This window comes from Arvicanthis niloticus, chromosome 22, assembly GCF_011762505.2.
Source record: "Arvicanthis niloticus isolate mArvNil1 chromosome 22, mArvNil1.pat.X, whole genome shotgun sequence".
NCBI lineage: Eukaryota > Metazoa > Chordata > Mammalia > Rodentia > Muridae > Arvicanthis > Arvicanthis niloticus.
The window spans coordinates 37,979,574-37,999,207 of NC_133429.1; the positions used below are offsets into that span (position 1 = coordinate 37,979,574).

A 19,634-nucleotide genomic window follows, 5' to 3' on the forward strand; every position below is an offset into this window, starting at 1 on the left:
AAGGTCTATATTTTTGTTACCCTTATCTCTCTTTCATACAAACTTATCCCTGTGATTCAGTTCCATTTAAAGCAAGTCCCATGGGGAGCAGGGGGAACTAGATTATGCAAAGTACATAATGAAGGGTTGTTTTTTTTTTCTTCCCCCAAATATTAATTAAACTTTTCCCATAGTTCTCTTAAATAATTCTGTTATTTTCTGGTGATATGTGGAATTGATCGTAGTGCCCCATGCATGTTACAGAAGTGATCTGTCAATGAGCTGTATTTCAGCCCACCCTTGACAAATTTTATTTGTATTTTAAACATAGTTAGGTTGTATCCAGCATTGCACACCAGGAGGTGTGAGAACACAGAAAACTTCAAAGGAAACATACTTCCGCTCCCAGGTCTCCATTTTGTTGTCTTTGGGTTTCCATTCATACCGTGTTCATTTTAACTGTCTTTCTAGTGACTTATTACCATGTCCTATGGAAACAGTCATATTTTACACACACACACACACACACACACACACACACACACACACACCCTTCAGAGAAGTACGGCTTAGAGCTTTCAATACTCCAAAATACAAACTGCATCATTCAAGTCTTTGAACTTTAGCCAGATGTGATGGCTCACACCCATAATCCCAGCTCTCAAGGGCCTGCAACAAGAGGATTACCATAAGTTTGGAGGCTATATAGTAAGTTCCAGGCCAGCCTAAACTACTGTATAAGACTCTGTCTCAAAAAGAAAAGATCTAAAATTCTCTTAATGTACTGTGAATGATATGACAGGAGAGGAATTTGTTGTGATTTGCTATAAAGACTCTTGGTAAACAAACCATCGATGTCACTCCAGAGGGAAACAGAGAACAGACAAATCACTCCTCCTGTCTCTTTTCCCCCAAAATGCCTTCCTGACAGTTCTACCCCAGCCCCCAAGTGACATTCTCACACTTGGATATAGCTCAATGGCCTTTCTCAAATTTGGTCTGGAAATCAAGGTGGGGCAGACCTTTCTTCATGATAGTAGCATGGGGACTGGAGACCTGGGATATAGACGCACAAACTCATTGTTCATCTGACCTTCACTTTCTTCTAAACTGGGAAAGGGTGAGCTGGATTCTCAGCTTCTTTTCAGTCTCCAGTCTCCGACACTTCAAAGAGAAGCTTTGAGGCAGAGATCTGGGTATCAGGGATGATCTGGGAGCAGGGCAGGAAGAAAGGTCAGCCTGGATGTAGAGTGAGGGGAAGGTGCACTGAAGGAGATGCAGAGATAGTGATGAATGGGTTTTTCTAAACAGGCTAATTTTAATTAGTACCGTGCACTTCTAATTCTACGCAAGGCCAGCGAACCATCATCCAGAGAAAAGCTGTAGCATTCTGTCCTTGTGGACCACCTCTTAGCATGTTTAGATTCCAGGGGACATAAGGTTAAAGATCCACGTATTCATTTAATTGGAATACACATTGAAAAGAAAGGATAATCAAGTGGTGTCTTATAAATATATTTGTGGTCTACATGGAAATGCTATTAGAAAAAGCTAGAACCTTATCCATATTAAACAGCTTCCATGTCTCCTGGTCTATCTCTACAACTGTCCCAGCATCCCCTACTCCCAATGCCTTCCCCTCTCGATGCAGGAGAAATCTATTCTCTCCACAAGTCTCCCAGTCCTTCCTAACCTAGGACCATACTTCATCGATATTTGCTCTCTGTTCACCCTAAAAGTTAGTTTTCTTCTATATCAAAGAACTTCTGTTCCCTTAGGTCATTGGCCCTCTGACTCTGGTCTTTGCTTCCTTCTCCTAAAGAAACAGAGTTTCTTCCCTATCAGTTTTCCATGTTCCGTCCTCTTTGTCTCTCATATTCTGATAAGTTAATGTCTGATGGTCTAACTACCCAATGCAAAACACATGCTTCATGTTTCTTCCTGTCTAGCGTGACGGGCTGCCCATTCCTTAGCATCTCTCCTATGGTCTACTAGACAGTTTGTGCTGACTCTTGAGTGACCACTTTATTGAAGCCCTCCTCAGAGTTTCCTTCTCTACCCCTCTGCTTCCTGTCTTATCTAACCACATCCATCCCTCACGCCGACCCTTATTCTTAGAGAGATCCTGACCCATGCCCTTCTCCTGGGATATTACATAAACACAAAAGAAGATGCTCAGAAACAGAACTCACAACCTCCATCTTTGTGAACTCTGAATCCTAGGAACCTGAAAACATCCTCAACCTTCTTTCTCCTTCCCCTCTCATAGTATATGCAAACACTGAAGATCTGTCACCTCTCTCCTAGGACCCCTTTCTTTCCAACCGCATCACCGTTGAGGATTCGGAATTTCACATTCCTCTTAACCAGAGTCTGCGCTGACCCTCCAGCCTCATGCTCCGTCCTCCTCCAGTCCATTCCCAGATGTCTCAGGCAGCAGTGTTCTAAAATACATTTGAATGCCATTCTTTTTAAACTCCTCAGTATTTCCATATCTCTTTTTTTGGAAGAAACTAATAATTCCTCTTTAAGGAATATGACACCCTCTCTGGCCTACCTTTTGCCAGCCTCTGTCCAACCGTATTTCCTGCTAAGTACCCACACACATCCATCTGGCTACTGAAGTGTTTTTCCAGGCACTATACCAAACTCTTCAAAGTCCATGAAGTACTACTTGCCTAGGCTCCATCCTTCTTTCCCCATCCCTATTTGCTATTAGAAACTACAACCATCGCAGCAACAATGAATCTGTGTCTACAAATCAAGGAAGCGAGAAATAAAGTTTTCTCTCTGTAACTCATACTAAACTTTTGTTCTAAGGCCCATTCCACCTAAATGGCAGAAGTTTGATCTCTGCCCTTTCTGATTGACTCTGCCTTGGCCCCTGTTGCTTGGGGATTTCATCTAGATTTTGAAAGGACCTTCTCAATAAAAAATGTAAGAGACCCACCTGCCCTGATGCTATCCACCCAAAGTGTTATTTGATAAAATGTCCATTTCATCCCTCTACCCTCAGAAGGTCACCCATGACTGTTGCCACTTGTTCCTTCTTTCTATTCGTGCAAGTTCCTCTGTATCTAGCGATGTCTTTCTTTTGTTCCCTCTCTTGCCCTCTCTGAACTGTATCCAACACATTCTGAGGTACCATAATATTCTCACTACTGACCACTATACCGCAAGTGGGACTCTAGAAAACTTTATGCCAAGACTCCATCCCTACAGCACCTTCTCCCAGCCACTTTTTCTCACAGTTCTACCAAGGGTCAAGGTCCCTCTGCTGAAGATCTCCCACATCCCCAGGTCTCAGTCATGAAAGATAGTGCCTTGCCCATGCGTGTGCTCTCAAGTCATCCCAACAAACACTTCCCCCTCCCCTGAGTCCATGGATTCTTTCTCTGGCTTTGTGAATAAAAATCTTTACTCATGCTGATTTCATATTTCCCTTCAGCTGGCACCCACACACTCTGATGTGTTTTTCCACTAAGGACTTGACCTTTGAAACTCAAAAGACAGAGCCCATATTTCTTTGCCTTCTGCTTTCACATTTCTTCCTTAAGCAATAAAACACCAAACAGCTTGACAGCTTGAAAACAAGAACGGTCCAAAGGTGAGGAATGGCGCTTGGAAAAATGGGGAGAAAGTTCACGAACCACATCCTCTAGAGTGACTCATGGTCATTCCTCGTGATGACTCTATGCCTCAGCCATGGAGCCCAGCACCAACCCAGGAACTTCTCTTCTGTTCCCTTCTGCATTGGTCCAAGCAATCGATGTGCATAGGTTGCCTAGAGAACTCGTATGTGCTTTGTCACTCTCAGTTAGCTGACCTGCCAGAGCCAATAGACTCTGTTCTTCCGGGGGACATACATATTGTTTAATGGCCACTTTATCTCTCATATAGAGAGTGTAATCTCTGGAGAGCAGGAACTTCTAGGAATGAATGGGTTTCATGAATAATTCTCAGGTGAACTCCCAGCAGGGAAACATTTTGCTCACTGAGTCAGCCCTTCCTTCCTCTTCTGCTTCCACTCCCATCTTTCTGCCATCTCTCTCTGCCAACATGGTGGAGTGGATCCCTTTAAGAGTGATAAAATATGATACCTGTACAGCACGCTATACAGTCAAAAAAAGTTTTGTGACATTTCATCTTTAAGCCTTAAAATTTTGTGCTTATGTATTCTAAAGTTGTTTTTAGAAAGCCTCGTGTTTTCCTTTCCAGAGCTTGGTCCTAATGTCAAGTAATAACCTCTTGATTACATAAAAGCCTGGCCATAAAGCCATGAGATCATAAAGGCTGCCTTATGAATCAACTGTCTCATAAGGCTCTTGGGTCATGCTAAATAAACCTCTCATTCTTGATATCAATAATATAATTTTGTTAAAATGTAAGTAAAATAAGACACAAAGACTAAATGTACATGCTTAAATTAGTATGAAAGTATACACTGAAAATATGAAGACTGAAAATCCATACAGTTTTAGATGTAATTGTTTTATCTCTATTCTCAATTACCTCCCCCCCCCCCAATCATATTGATTCTTCCTTCTCTGCTCTCTCATCCTTCATAGACTCCTCACCCTGGGTCTGGCTTGCATTACTTCATCTTTGAACCAAATTTTCTGATTATAAAAATGCCATAAGAAATCATCTACATTATATACCACTATATATACACTATTTTATTTTATCCCCTCTGTCTAAATCTAAGTCATTCCCTCTTTTAAATCATATCGTATTCTCTTCAGGCTTATCTTTCTAAACCATCTCTTACAAATTATGAAAAAGTCCCCTAATCACCTACAAGACAAGACATCCTTGCCTGGGAGATCCTAAACTACTCTCTATTTGGAGCATGGTCATGACCCTGAGGGCATGGCCATAAGTCACTGGAGGTGTGGCCATGCATCTGAGGCATGGCCATGAGTCTGGGGGCGTGGTCATTAGTCATGGGATCAGGGGGTGGGGAGTCACAGTTTGCTACTGCCCCCCCCAAAACGCTATCTCCTCCAGTCTCTTCCCTTTCTCACCTTCTTCCACGTCCTGTGTTTCTGCTGAAGTTTGAATCTTATTTGTTGCTCCTTTTCTCTGTCCTCTGCAGTCTCCAAGCCACAGTGTAAAATTTACCTCCTCCCATAGGCCGTGTGGCCTCTCCATACCCACAGGGATGTGTAACAAGGGTGTGCTCACAAAGATACCACTGCCTAGGTGTGGTTTTTTTTTTTTTTTTTGAAGAATCATTCAGAAAAAGGGTTGATCATTGTTCTGAAGTGATGGACCCTGTCCCTTACCCAGACTGTGAGAATCTTAGCCACTCACTGTAGCTCTAGGTAGTTCCTGGGATCCCAGTACACAGCAGACACTCAGAGAGAATTACAGAGTTAATGAATTTCCCTTTGTATCTGGACACCTCATGTTTTCTAAAGAAATTTCCCTAAGAACAAATAGACTAATGATCAATGACAGAGCCAAATCTCTGATTACAGAAGTAACTCAGTGGATTAAATCCCCTGTGGTATAAGTTTCCCCATTTACAAACCAACTTCACCTTACTTCAAAGGGTATTGTAAAGGGTATTCAAAGGGTATCAATCCTTATGAGATGGTCTGATGACTTTGAGAATCAAAAGGAAATCTAAAATCACTTTTGTCTTTATCCTCTGGTTCGACTCCACACATCTGTAAGTATTGGTTGCTTATAGTTTATGAATTCATCAAGTTGGAATTTTTTCCACAACATTGATAGATTTTTACCCCTACAGGTCGAAATTATACGTATTTGTTACCTGTCAATTGAATGTTAGGCTTTTTTTTTCTTATCCTAGTCACTATATGTCTATGTCTACATAATTTATAAATGTACATTTAAAAGTTGGCCATCCAATATCAAATTATCAAACTATAAGTTTATAGTTGTTTAATAGATGTATTCACTTGCCGTGGTAAGTTGGGGGCTTAGATGAATTTCAGGACTTACTACACATGTAACTTGAGACTGTTCGTCTGTAATGAAGAGAGAAGCCAGAGCCTTGCTCTTGCAGGAGCTAACCAAGATAACAATGATCAGATAGCTAGTGCAACAAAAGGTCTAGTCAACTTTGTACTCCTTCCCCTTTTTCCAATGTCTGTCATTCCCCAGTCCTCCCCTTAAGTCTCAAGGAAATTGTATTCAGGCTGAATTCCAAGTGTCCAGAAAGCAAGGGACCCTGTGAAGACTCTAAAAGGCACATGGTTTTTACAGTGGGAAGACAATAATCATACCTATGAAAGGCCCGTGGATTGTCTCCTTGGGCTGCTGCATGACCGGAGGTTGATTTTGAGCACAGGAAATCAACAGATGAATTGGTGTGCTCGCATTATTTTTCAAATTTTTCCATCTTAGTTTTCTATGAACAGCAAAACATGAGAGATGAGAGTTAGACAACTATAGACAAGAAGCATTCTGTCTCCCAACTCACCCTCCCTATGATCAGTTAATGGGCTGGCAAACCTATGGCGTTAGCAGAGGCTTTCTTCTCTCAAACAAAAGCTGCCTCAAGGGAATAGGTACTTTGTAGCTTTTGTTTTAAGCATACTATAATGCGGTCTGTTTGATCTTCATAAGTGAAGTGCCATCTTAGGATCACATGTGTCTCAGAATTTCAACCTAGATAATCCCAGAAGAGTACTGTCAGAGCCATAAATATGTTCACAGTAACAAAAGCAATGAAAAAAAAACAATAAAATGATTCATGCTCTTCTCCCAAACTCAAGCCTAACTCCTTTGCTTAATTATATTTTCCCCCTGGAATAGTCAAATGCCCTGCCTTCTGTAACCTCCTCCCTTTGATGGACACATTTTGAAATGCTAAGATTTTTAAAAACATTTAATCCGTCTCCTGTTGATCTCTGTCCAGGAGATATGAATAAAGATCGTGGCTGAGTGAATGCCAGGGCATAAATTGTTTTAAAAACTCTAGAAATTAAAGCCTGCATTCCTTAAACAAATCCTCGCCATGAGAGCAGAATCAAGTCTTGTACTCTTCTTATCCAATGGCAGTGAAATCTCAAATCTGCTCTGAGGTCGTAGGTAGGGCTTTGTGGAAGCTTAGCTGGAGACACAGATTCTTGTCCATGTGGTTTGTGGACAGGATGCTCTACAGAGAAGCCTGGCGGGAGTGCAGAGCAGAGATGAGGACAACCTGGACCTCGTGGGGAGCCCTGGATCACCCATGTTTGCTCATGGACAGTTCTCGCCTTCAGGGAAATGAGCGTGGTACCTGTTCCCTCATACCAGTCAACCATCCACTGCAGGATGCCTAGGGACAGAACTTCCTAGTCAACTCCTGTCACTTGAGGGTAGCTCCCCAGAACTTGGCCACCAGATGCCTTTAACAGCCAGTGTCCCTGGATCTAGAAAGATGAGAACATTAGTCAAGCAGAGGTGATCTGAGGGGGACAGCAGCAGCAGCAGCAGCACCGTGTTTTATGAGGGTTGCCCCGCCAGTTCTAGCACGATTAAGTTCCTACTCCAGGTTTCTTTGATCTTTCTAGGCCATTCCCCATGTTCTGCATGGTCTCCTTAAAATAAATACTGTTTGTTCTCTCGGAGTGTATGCACCATTGAGTGCAATCTATCAGCCTGACTCACTTGTTCCACCTGACAGTATAAAGGATCCTAGCACAACACAGAACAGGCAACCACACGTAAAAGGAAAGACCCCAGGAAGACTCACAGGCTTTTCATATGCCTTATCTCAGTTCATCTTCACAGAAGAAGAAACTCACGCAGCATGTGTTGAAAAAGCATCCTCCGGGGGTTTAGTTTATTGGCAAAGTAACTGTAGTAAGTTTCTGGGCTGTTAGGGAGACAGACACAACTGAAGAACAAGCAGCCTGTCCCCCAAACAAATGCTGGACTATATCACCTTTTGAGGGAAGAATTCATACGTAATCCTATATCCTATGGAAAACAAATTTAAAAACAGTATAATGGGAAAACAGGTACACTACGTTTGCCACACTGTCATTTCCCTTCTCAGATGTCCCACTACACTTTCAGAGGACTTTTCAGATTTTAAATCAGGAAGATGAAACTTTTTGAAGCAGACTAAACCCCTCAAGGAGGCTGGCCGTTAGCCATTGCCTCCCGGGATGCGTGGTGTTGTCTGTCCCAGCTTTCTTGTCCTACTTGATCTTTCTTGTTCCAGAGTCCAAACGCTCATCTGACTTTATAAAAGGTAGGGGAAAGTGAGTGCAGTAAAGAAGCTTCAGCGAGAGGCAATATTAGCAACGATAAAGAAAACTCAAGTCAAAACTGAGCGCAAAGCATGCTGGGTACATGAGGCGGGGCGAGTCTCTGCTCTGTCCAGAGGATCGGGATCTGTGTGCTGTGAACAGAGGGGTGAAAAGCCGCAGGGAAGGTGTGTCCATGGCCCTCCAGCCAGCAGCTCTCATTGCTTTTGGAATAGGCAAACACTGGCAACTGACATATGTACAGGACACCGGCCTGCTCTAGGTCAGCCCCTCTTAATGTATTATCTCACAGGATCTTCCCAGCATCCCTTGAGGCAGAGTAATGAGGGCATCCTTTGTCTTTTCTTGCAAGTGAGCTGAGACCTGGAGAGACTGGATCTCATGCCAGCACCACAAAGAAATAAAAATAGACCGGAGATTCACATCTAGAGATTATAGCTACAAAGTTAACACTTAACCATCTATCTCACCTTCTTCTAGATGACACAGGTGATAATATTTGACATTTTAGATAGCCTTTTGTGTCATATTTTTATTTAAAAAAATATTTTAAGGGGATACCCAGAAAGGGGAGGAACACTGGGAACACATATAAGCATTCATTAACGATGAATGACAAACTAATTTCCTCTTTATTTGTACAATACAAACATAATGCATTTTTATGAGGTAAGTCGGGGTTCTGAAAGTTTAACAAACATTTAAGAGAGGTCTGTATCCCCTAATAACGTTTAAAAATAATATGGAGACTAAGGACATAGAGATAAAAATGCTGAGCTTTGTCTCTAGGCAAATCGTGAAGAAAATGTAATAATATCCAACAATCAGAAGGGACAATGGCATCAGATACAAACTCAGGAGACTAGAATAGAGCCAAGGTTATAGCAGATTTAGTAAAGGTAGATTTCGGGGAAGGGGACAGAAGCAAACCCAGGGCCTCACACATGTTTGGCGAGTGCTCCACCACTTAGTTTTAGAACTAGCCCAAACACATAATTTCTTAAAAATTATAAAAACAAGAAGTTTTGCTAAACCCTGACCATCATGTATTGGCGAGCATAGTCCCAGCCTCAGTTCCTGAGCCTCTGTTTTTGGGTGGCCCACCAGTTAGGGATTGGATGCTACCAGACATCACTACAACTGCTTTGTTTCAAAGGTTGCCTTCCCATTCTTCCCTTGTCACACCTTGAAACCTTGCCAGAGTCGGTCCCAATGAGCGCTGTTTCTGCTTGTATTTACTACCAGTCCACCTTGTGACACTGCCTTGTGAGACTGATTAGAACGGACTCTGAACCCTTCCCTGCACCCAACTTCTTATGTCAGAGACCCCTCAGCCTGATCCTGAATCCTGGACCCTGGGATGGGTCACATGAGAGCCATCTCCACAGCTGCCACAGAGAGAGCAAATCCAATCACCCTGGGAACTCGTCTGGCCACTCAGATTATGACCTATATATTTAGAGAGAATTAAGTGTGCTTCCTACATGTCACACAAGGCTGAGATTTCTTTAAGATATGGTTTTATTTTAACTGTGTACAGATGGGAAGTGGCACATTTGGAAGTGCATGTGCATGCTGTAGGAGGCCAAAGATGCTGGGTCCCTTAGAGCTGGAGTTACAGGCGATGTTAGCCACTCAAGTTTGGAAGCGGGACTCTGGTCCTCTAAAAGAACAGCGTGCACTTAAGCGCTGAGCCATCTCTCCATCCCTAGGGAGGTATTCTATCACGTTCTTCTCATCCTGACCCTGAAGTGGTGGAAATGGTTTAGCATCATTTTTGAGACTCCTGTTGCCTTATTCGTGGTCGAGTACAAGCTTCACCTTTGGAGAGTACTTTCTTTATAAAAGGAGTGGTCCTTTCCGACTTTGCTAGGGGACCCTTCTCCAGACCTCCATGTACAAGTTGACAGAACTAGGTGAAGTAGCCTTTAAAAAAAATTCACTTATTCACTTTAATCAGAGCAGGTGCAGACAGTTCTCAGGTTCCTATTTGGAGAGAGCATCTCTGAATCTTAGACACTGTGTCAGGGTTTGCCTTGCAGGCAGGCTCTCATCCAAGATGCTGCTTGAAATGTGTGCACCTCACAGGCTACCTGAACATTGCTTGTCTTTGGAGGGAGGCACCCTCCTGCTCTCAGTAGGTGGTACCCTTGGGTTTGGGTACATGACCTCTGTTTAACAGGACACTCAGAAATGAAGTATCATCACAGGCAGGTATCTTGAGCAAAATTAAGTTTGTTTTAAACTGATTATCTTCTTTTGTGTGTGTGTGTGTGAATACCTTACAAATTAAAGCACTGTCCCATTTAGCAAGACTTCATGCAGGCAGAGGCATGGGGGCTGCATTCTCAAGTCAGTTTCTGTTGCTAGTGCCAGGCTCATCTGGCTGCAACATAGAGAAATATTGCCCTCTAGTGGAGATAGCATATTGATTTATTTGCCACCTAATCTTGCATAGGGGAAAACTGAATTTTACTTCTCGCCCCCCCCCCCCCCCATTAAAAATGTTTCTTCATACAATATATCTGTATTATGGTTTTCTGTCCCTCTAATCCTCCTAGTTCCTCCCACCTCCCCTCCCATTCGAGTCCATTCTCTTTCATTGTCTTACAAAGAAAAACACATTTAAAAAGAGAGAGAAAGAGGGAGAGAGGGGAGGAGAGAGGAGGGGGAGGAGGGAGCCCTGAGGCGACATCATGAGAGGAGGAATTTCCAAAAGTCCTATTGAGTTCGTTTTGTATTTCCGTCTTCTGCTGGGCACACAGCCTAACCTGAAGAGCAGTTTCTCCAGTGAGACTCCCTTGGAGAAAACAAAGTTTTCATTTGGAGCGGCTATCAACTGTAGATAGCTTCTGTGTTAGGGATGGGAGCACGTGTCTGCTTCTCCTCTCAGCTCTACGATCCCATCACAGACCTGTGCAGGTCTCTGTCTCTGTGAGTTTAGTAGGCCCTGTCTCCTTGGTATCCTCCGTCCCCTCTAGATCTTAGGCTCTTTCTGCCTCCTCTTCCATGGGGTTTCCCGAGCCCTGAGGGGAGGGACTGGTTGGAGAGAGCCCACTCAGGGCTGAGCATCCAAGATCTCTCCCTGTCTGTATACCGTCTGGCCATGTTCTTCCGGTTCTTGAGCAAGAGGGCTTTGACATCTTGGGCTATTGATGTCTGCTTTTTCTACTGCCAGGGTTCTATGAAGAGTCTAATTCAACTCACTTAAATCAGCCTGTAGATTCCATCACTTCAGCTCTGGATATGTGCCGTGACCCTCTCCATCCTCGGCAAACTCTCAGAGACAGAGCAGTAGAAATAGTCCAGCGCCCCCCCCCCCAAAAAAAATGGAGAAAAGAGGTGTTCTGTGTTAAGCCACGTGTGGTAAAGTGAACTTGCTCTCAGGTAAATTATTAAAAAGCCCTAAGGCACGGCACAAGCACAAGGAGAGGGAGATGGATCTGAAGCTTTGGGTTCGGGTTTTCTTAAGAGGAGTGTTTTGGTTTTTGTTGTTCCTGTTATTGTTGGCTCAAGCTCAATTTAAGAGTTTGGTTAATAGATACTTTAGAAGAAGATGCACAGGGATGAGTTCATAATTATTACTTCCACTGTTCTGAATGTAAAATCTTTGAAAACAGCAAAGGAACAAGAGATATCTTTACTAAATACTTTGTCATTCATTCATTCACTTTACATCCCAATCACTGCCCCCTCTCTATACCCCCTTCCACAATCCCTGCCCCCTTCTCTCCTCCCCTTCTCCTCTAAGAGGGTGGAGCCCTCCCCCAGGATATGTTTTTCTAGATATTTTTTGAGTTTTCTAATTTAAATATGTACTTCTCTATATGACCTGTAGGTGGCAGACTCAAACAACTGTCTTCCTAGACAGGAAAAAAAAAAAAAAAAAAAGTCCCAAGCTTGGTTTTACATAGCTTACATAGCTTCTAGAATGATCCCAGTAAAGGGTGAGGAGGGCTTCCTTGGGAAACCCTTCATATACTGCGTCAACACCAGTCTTTCTGGGATTACTATGTTTTATTTGAGGTGCCTCAGGACTTCTAATAGCCTCAAGGTGGCCGTTTGTAGATAAAATCAAATAGTACTGCCATATGAAGAACATCAGAATACTAGTAATGAAAACAACCATAAAGATATGGCTTAAATGTATGTGTATTTTCACATATTTTTTCAAAGTCATTATTCCTCATAAAGCACTGAACTGTATAGTTTCCTAAACTAAGTGGTAAACTTCTTCAGGGTAGAGGCCCACCTGTCCATCGTTCAGTCATGCCCATATACTTCCCTGATCATTTATTGCCTTGTACACAGTGGACTTCCCCAAACACAATCCCCCTTCCCCGTTCTCACCTGCCTCTGCCTCTGCCTCTGCCTCTGCCTCTGCCTCTGCCTCTGCCTCTGCCTCTCAGTGGGACAGGCGGAGCAGCAGTTTGGAAGCAGGCGGTTAAATTTTAGAAGTCAGAGCTTGCTACTCGTGGCATCACGTTCCTATAACCTCATGGAGAGGCTGGAGGCAGGTTTGAGGTCAGTCTTGGCTGCCACAGTGAGTTACAGGCCAGCTGGTTTGTAACAGATCTTGTCATAAACAAACAACAGAGGAACAAAAGCCTCACAACTGTGTGAGATGGCCTGTAGAGTAGCTCTTCCCAAGCCTGGTCTAGCACAGCAGCTTAGGGAAACGTTTGCATATTCTAAGCAGAATGTTAAGGCCTAATAGAGTTTATAGGAAAAAAAAATTGTATGGAGTCTGGCCCAGGAATTTAGTCTCATACATCTGGAGGAGCATCTGGGAAGAAGAGATCCATCTAACCCATGTAGACATCTGTGCAGTCTGCCCTCCTTGCCCGGGGGGGGGGGGGGTGTCCACATGTGTGGATCCAACAAAATGCAGATCAACATGTGTGGAGGAAGGAATAATGCCACCCATGCCAAACATGCACAGATGTTTTTTCTGTCCCCACTACTAAAAACTACAACAATACCCATGGCATTCACATTGTAGTAGGTGCCATAAATAAACAAGCAACTATGTGAACCATACAAAAAGATGCTGTAGGTCATATGCAAGGACAGCACCAGTTCATTAATGGCACTTGGTCCTCTGACAGTGTGGGCATCTACTTGGATCCTGGATACGATCTCTTGCAAAGACTTAGGGATGATTATACATGTGGATATATATACACACACGATGTGTTTAAATATATACATCAAACCCCATATTTAAGTGCCTGCATATACACATTTGTATTACTAGACATTCATATTGATCTGTTTTTCTGCATTTAAATTATTCTTTTTATGGGCTGGAGAGATGGCTCAGAGGTTAAGAGCACTAACTGCTCTTCCAGAGGTCCTGACTTCAATTCCCAGCAACCACATGGTGGCTCATAACCATCTGTAATGGGATCTGATGCCCTCTTCTGGTGTGTCTGAAGACAGCTATAGTGTGCTCATATACATAAAATAAATAAATAAATCTTTTTTAAAAAAACTATTCTCTTTGGGAACTGTGGTTTCAGTGATCTTGGTCCAAGTCTTGGAAAGGGTCCTCCCACTCAGCGGTGGGAAAGCCCTGGTGTGAAGACAGTAGTCACGACCCTACCAGAAGCACAGCTCTGTAAATCAGATGACTCAAACAGTGCCAATCAAAAAACTCTTGGGTGATTCTTACAAATCTGATTGATCCCTGTTACTGTTAAAAATTTTTAAAGGCTATTTCTTGGGCTGACTATCTAAGTGGCAGTGGCTTTGCTTAGCTCTGCCACATGTTCCCCAGCCAGAGGGGGAACATGCTCGTGCCACAGCTAGAAACGACCAGCCAGAAACACTAGCCTTGGCACCCATGAGACACTAAAGTGGGAGATTGCTCTGTCAGTCTACTATGCTGTCTCCACAAGGTTGGACTGAGCCCAGACCATCCCGCCATCCACGCAGTACCCGGTAGAAATGAGACTCTAATGTTTAAAGATTATCCAAAGGCTTTATATGCTTGGTAATGCTCAATTAACAAGATGCCCACACAATTAGAGGTGTGTCCCAATTAACTAACCTAGATATAAGTTGTTACCCAGGACTGCTCTCAATACATGCGTGGTCTTCCATGGCTCCTATATCCCTGCTCCTCCTAGCTCTTCCTCCTCCTCCTCTCCTCCTCCTCTCCTTGCTCCTCCCACATTGGCTCCTCCCAAATTACCGAGTTTATGGTAAATGCTGCGGGGGGGTGGGGGGGTGAAATATCCCACTACAAATCCCCACAATGCCTTCTTATCTACTTCATTCCCCTGGATCCCCACAGCTGGCTTTATTACTAAAATTATTAGGAGCCAGGATGCTGACATTTACAGACAAGGAGCTGGCACAAATAAGTTAGCTGGCTTGTTTACAAAGACCCCTCAGGATCCCGTGAGAACCGGCTTCCACTGCCTGCAACTCTGCATCCAGGGGCCGCAGAGGAACTGAGCTGCTGAGGCTGGCGCCCTTCACCATTGCTGAGAACATAGCTCTGAGAACACACGTTCTTCTTATGAGCATATGAGATTTCCTTTTCTGTCTTAACTGAGAGGTCCCTGCTTTTAAAAGACCTTGAAAACCAGTGTGCCCTCAGCAGGAATGCTCCAGATGAACCTTAGCAAGAATTAGCAGTATTTATTGTACAGTCATGATAGTTGATGCATATAAAAACTCTCCCAAGGCTAGAGAGATGGCTCGGCAGTTAAGAGCACTGACTGCTCTTCCAGAGGTCCTGAGTTCAATTCCCAGCAACCACATGGTGGCTCTCAACCATCTGATGCCCTTTTCTGGTGTGTCTGAAGGCAGCTACAGTGTACTCATATAAATAAATAAATCTTAAAAAAAAAAAAAAACAAACAAAACAAAACAAAAAAAAAAAAACCTCTCCCAAGTTATGAGGTATTAGTTTTCAGCAGAGTTCAGGCCCAGTCATGAACTCAGTAATCTGACTTGTTCTCGTCGCTAAAGAATTTGGCGACAAAAGTCTAAGGGCTTAATGCAGTGGGAAAAGCTTAGATTTCCTGGCTGAAATATCACTGCTGTCCCTAGGTCAGGAGGATAATTTTATTCCATTGTGCTTTGTTTATTCTTAGTAGATCTTGTGTAGATTGTTTTCAGGGTAATGCCAGGGAAATTGTTCCAAACTGAGCTATGGGCCAACCCGAGAACATTCTCCTGAGAATAGTTTGGCTCAGATGCACAAAAAGAACACTCTTCTTATCAAAATTATTTCTTTTTAAATGTAAAGATAAATGGGGAAAGGTTTGATGCGAGATAAAACAAAATAACAATAAATAAGTCAGTGGCCAGCTTATGTGCTTTTTGCACGGACTTACATGGCAAATAGATCATGTCCTTTGGACCTGTCTCTCTATGTTTATGACAGGATGGGACAGAGTATATGATGTCCTACTTATACTGAAGGTTGGGGGGGAGAGGGACAGGAGGCATTTGACATCCTTCTCATCTTAGCCACCAGACAGTGTAAAATACTGTTAAGCCAAGACATCAGTGTTTTCACCAGCCTTTATTTCCCGAAAAAAAGAAATTAATCAATTATCTAAGTAATATATTTGTGATGGTTTGAATAAGCTTGGCCCAGCAAGTGGCACTATTAGGAGGTGTGGCCTTGTTGGAATGGGTGTGGCCTTGTTGGAGTAGGTGTGTCACTGTGGCGTGGGCTTTAAGACCCTCATCCTAGCTGCCTGGAAGTCAGTTTTCTCCTAGCAGCCTTCAGATGAAGATGTAGAACTCTCAGTTCCTCCTGCACCATGCCTGCCTGGATGCTGCCATGTTCCCACCTTGATGATAATTGACTGAACCTCTGAACCTGTAAGACAGCCTCAATTAAATGTCCTTATAAGAGTTACCTTGGTCTTGGTATCTGTTTACCGCAGTAAAACCCTAAATAAAACAATATTCTTAATAAAGAAATTTTAAAAGTATATTTAAGCAAAACTAAAATACATCCTGTCACAGACCCTCATGTGTGTAGTCTCAACTACTCCAGAGTCTGAGGCAGGAGAAAGAGCTCATGACCCCAGAACTTCACAGTCGGTCTGGGGAACATAGGGAGACCTGGTCTCAAATTTCAGAAAGAAAATTATTTCATATCCAGTCTTACTGCGGGACTCACTCCCCACCCCTACCTCCAGCCCCCACTCCCACCCCCATTACCAGGTGTACACACTCTGCATGTAGCACTTCTGTAGTCATGGCGAGGCTTTGAATGTTGCCTTAGAAGCAGAAGCATCAGATTCTGGCAGGAGCAGGAGCAGAATAAGTACCAGGCAGGTCAGCAGTACTGGTGAGAAGAGAGAAACTAAGCAAAGCACCCAGGGCACAGAGACCCACACAGTCCCGGCACCACACTAAAGAAGTCTTACTAAGAGGAGTAAGGATGTGAACGAGAAGCCAGCCAATAGTCATAGAGCGTCTGTTGGGTACCACGTACTCATCTCAATGCTATTAATTACGTCGGTTAACTCTAGAGCGGTCTAAAGAACCACAGTGGTGTCTTCCCACCAGCGGTTTCTGATTCTCCGGGTTCCAACAACTGCAGAGCCAAACTGTTTGGACTTTAGGGAGTGCTTACAGGCTGTTTCCGGTGTTGCTCTTTAAGCAATACATGCAACAACTACAACTATCTAGCAACGTTTACATCCCATCGGGCGTGATAAGCATCTAGAGGCAATTTAAAGATGAAGACACCTGTGACGTAGGGACTCGAGCAGATTCAGGCTTTTACATCTGTGGGAGATACTGGCACCAATTCTCCATGGATGATGAGGGGCAACTATAGCGATACAGAGATGTATCCTTGGTCCACAGAGGAGAAAAAATAAGGAATGTCATACTCTAGAATCTGCCCTTCCCCACAGTTGGTCCCAAGTATCGTGCGTTCTGATATGCAAGATGAAGAACGCTTTGTAATGTATGCTTACTTATGGCTGAAGTAAGAGAGTAATTCCAAAATGAGAAGAAAAACAATATGTTATGTAACTTACAAAAAATATCTCTCACAAAAAGGTCATTTTTGTTACTAGCTCAAACTTTCAAAGGAAGTATATTTTGCGAACGTTTTTGCTTTCTCATTTCATGATTCCACGAAAGTTTGAATGTGTCTCTTTGTAGAGTTATCTAGTTTTAGGACATCCCTCTGTGTGAAACTTTTAAAAGGAAGCTACAAATCAATCAAGCTACCTCATGCATTATAATTCTGTTTATAGATGTAACTTTATATATTTATGTCTGCAATAAATACTTTTAAATGAATAGAACAACAAGGAATAACATTTCAGAATCCAATACAACCTAAAAACAGATATAATTAGACTAGGCCAGCACATACCGCTGTAGTAATACCACGTTTTTAATAACATGTTTTCTTTCATGTATGTACACAATGTAGCTTTAGCCTTACGACCACCAATGGGGGAGGAGGAACTATCAGGGGTCATGAAGGAGGAACACCAATACAGCAATGATGTGTATGAAGAAAATGTCATAGTAGAATTTATTGTTTTGTTCATTAATGAAAAATTAATTTTAAAAATTATTTCAATGCAGATGATTATAGCAGCTGAAGAGATAAGAAAATTATATAAAACAAACAAACAAAAAGCAAATATTGGTGCTTTGGTTATCTTATCTCATGTGATCACATATTTCCAAAGTTTACAGTAGTAAATATGTGCATGTGATTTGTAGGGAAAATTTATTTTTCAGGGCACAGAACAAAAGCAAAACCTAAGAAATCACTCCAGTACACCAGTAAAGTTTGCTTTTATTTTGTTTTTTAAAGACTAGGAAATCATGAATCTTTTTTAAATGAACCTAACATAAATTTAAGCTTATGTCCTTTTTTTATAGATTTCAAAGTGCCAAAAATATGAAAAACTAGAAGACATCAATCTACTTTACGTGTAAAATAAGTTTTGAAAATTGCTCTCAAAAGTTATCTCGGGAGTCTTCTGCTCAGGCCTTCAAGCTGAAGTTTTGGTGATATGACTTGGTTTAATTTCCATGTCTCTTATCTGTAGTTTATTCTTGTTACTACAGTTGCCACTGGTTTTTAACTTGTACACAGGAAGCCAGAGCCAATCAATTTTGTTCCCAAGGTGACAGGAAGCCTCGGTTGGTCAGATGTTGATTGTGTTTGGCGTTCCAGCCCCGCCCGCCACACTTTCTTCCCTTTTGGCTGAACTTAAGACAAATTAATCAGTGGTGGACATCTGGCAGACAGCTTCAGTGTCTTCTCAGTGCTTTGTTGACCTGTAAGAGCTAAAGATTGAAAAAAAATCAGCTTTGCAGACAGTGACCTAAATGTTGTTAAGGACCCTTCCTCTCCAGGTCCAGCACAAGAGGCTCTCTTCTGGCTTTTTGATTGAGAGTGTGCATCTTTTTTGAGCAGGGGCATATTTGTGGAATAAACATCCCACCTTCTTTATGACGGTGACTGTAGCTTACCTCACCCTCCTGTAAATTCCAGATGTAAAATGGGAAACAGAGGGAGGAGCTCAAAGAATGCTAAGCTTTTAAACAGGTCTGCAATGTTTATGAGCTTAGCCACCTACAGATTCTCTTCCGTGAGAATCTGTTCGCAGAAACACACCTCTTAGCTCCAAATACTTGACAGAAAAATGTCGGTATCCAGAACGTAACCAATAAATCAACTCGTAATTTTAAGTGTGTATAATAAAATCAAGTGCGCTGACCTTCCCAACCCTAAAAGTAAACTTCTCTGGAGTCTCTGTTTTCAAAGTTGGAGTTTATGGCTGCATAAAATAGAAAACTACAAACTCCCAGGAGCCTTCCAAAATGTGTTCAGAAATTATTTGTTTTAAAGATAATGATATTAACAGGCACATCTAATTTTATGATGGGGATCGTGAGAGATGTGTGTCTAAGATGAACGAAGGTGACATTGAGATAAACCTAAAAAGGGCAGGTATGTTGGACCGGATGGGTCTTTCCTGTTCCTAAAATGTCTTGTGCTTTTACACAGGAAACGTATTCTTATTCACCCGAGGCCAGTGTCAGGCCTCGGCACAAGATCGCAAAGTACCCTGGGTAGTGGCAGTTAGAAGCGGGTGGTAGGAAGGTGTCCTTGGTGAATCCTGCACAGGGCAAATGTTCCAAAGGTTCTATGCTCATCCATCCATCTGGAGATGGATTATCTGGGGAACAAACTCATAGTTTGCTCCTGTTTCTCAGTACTTTTTCCACTCCAGAATTTGGAGCCATCTAAAGCTAGAGTTGATTCAGGTTTTGGGGGGCATTGGAGAATCATATCATATATAATGCTCCTCACTGAAGTCTTGAGGACCCTGACAGGTTCAGCAGCTGTCTGAAGGCCCTCCACAGATACTCACCCTAGAAGTGTTAATCCAGAGGGCATGAGCTGTGCTA

The 19,634-nt window shown here is 42.7% G+C and overlaps 1 protein-coding gene across 5 annotated transcripts in view; it reads left to right on the plus strand.

Annotated features, from left to right (window-relative positions):
• Positions 1–19,634, plus strand: part of Ptprr (protein tyrosine phosphatase receptor type R) — a 234,994-nt gene that overhangs the window by 150,904 nt on the left and 64,456 nt on the right. The window lies entirely within an intron of this gene.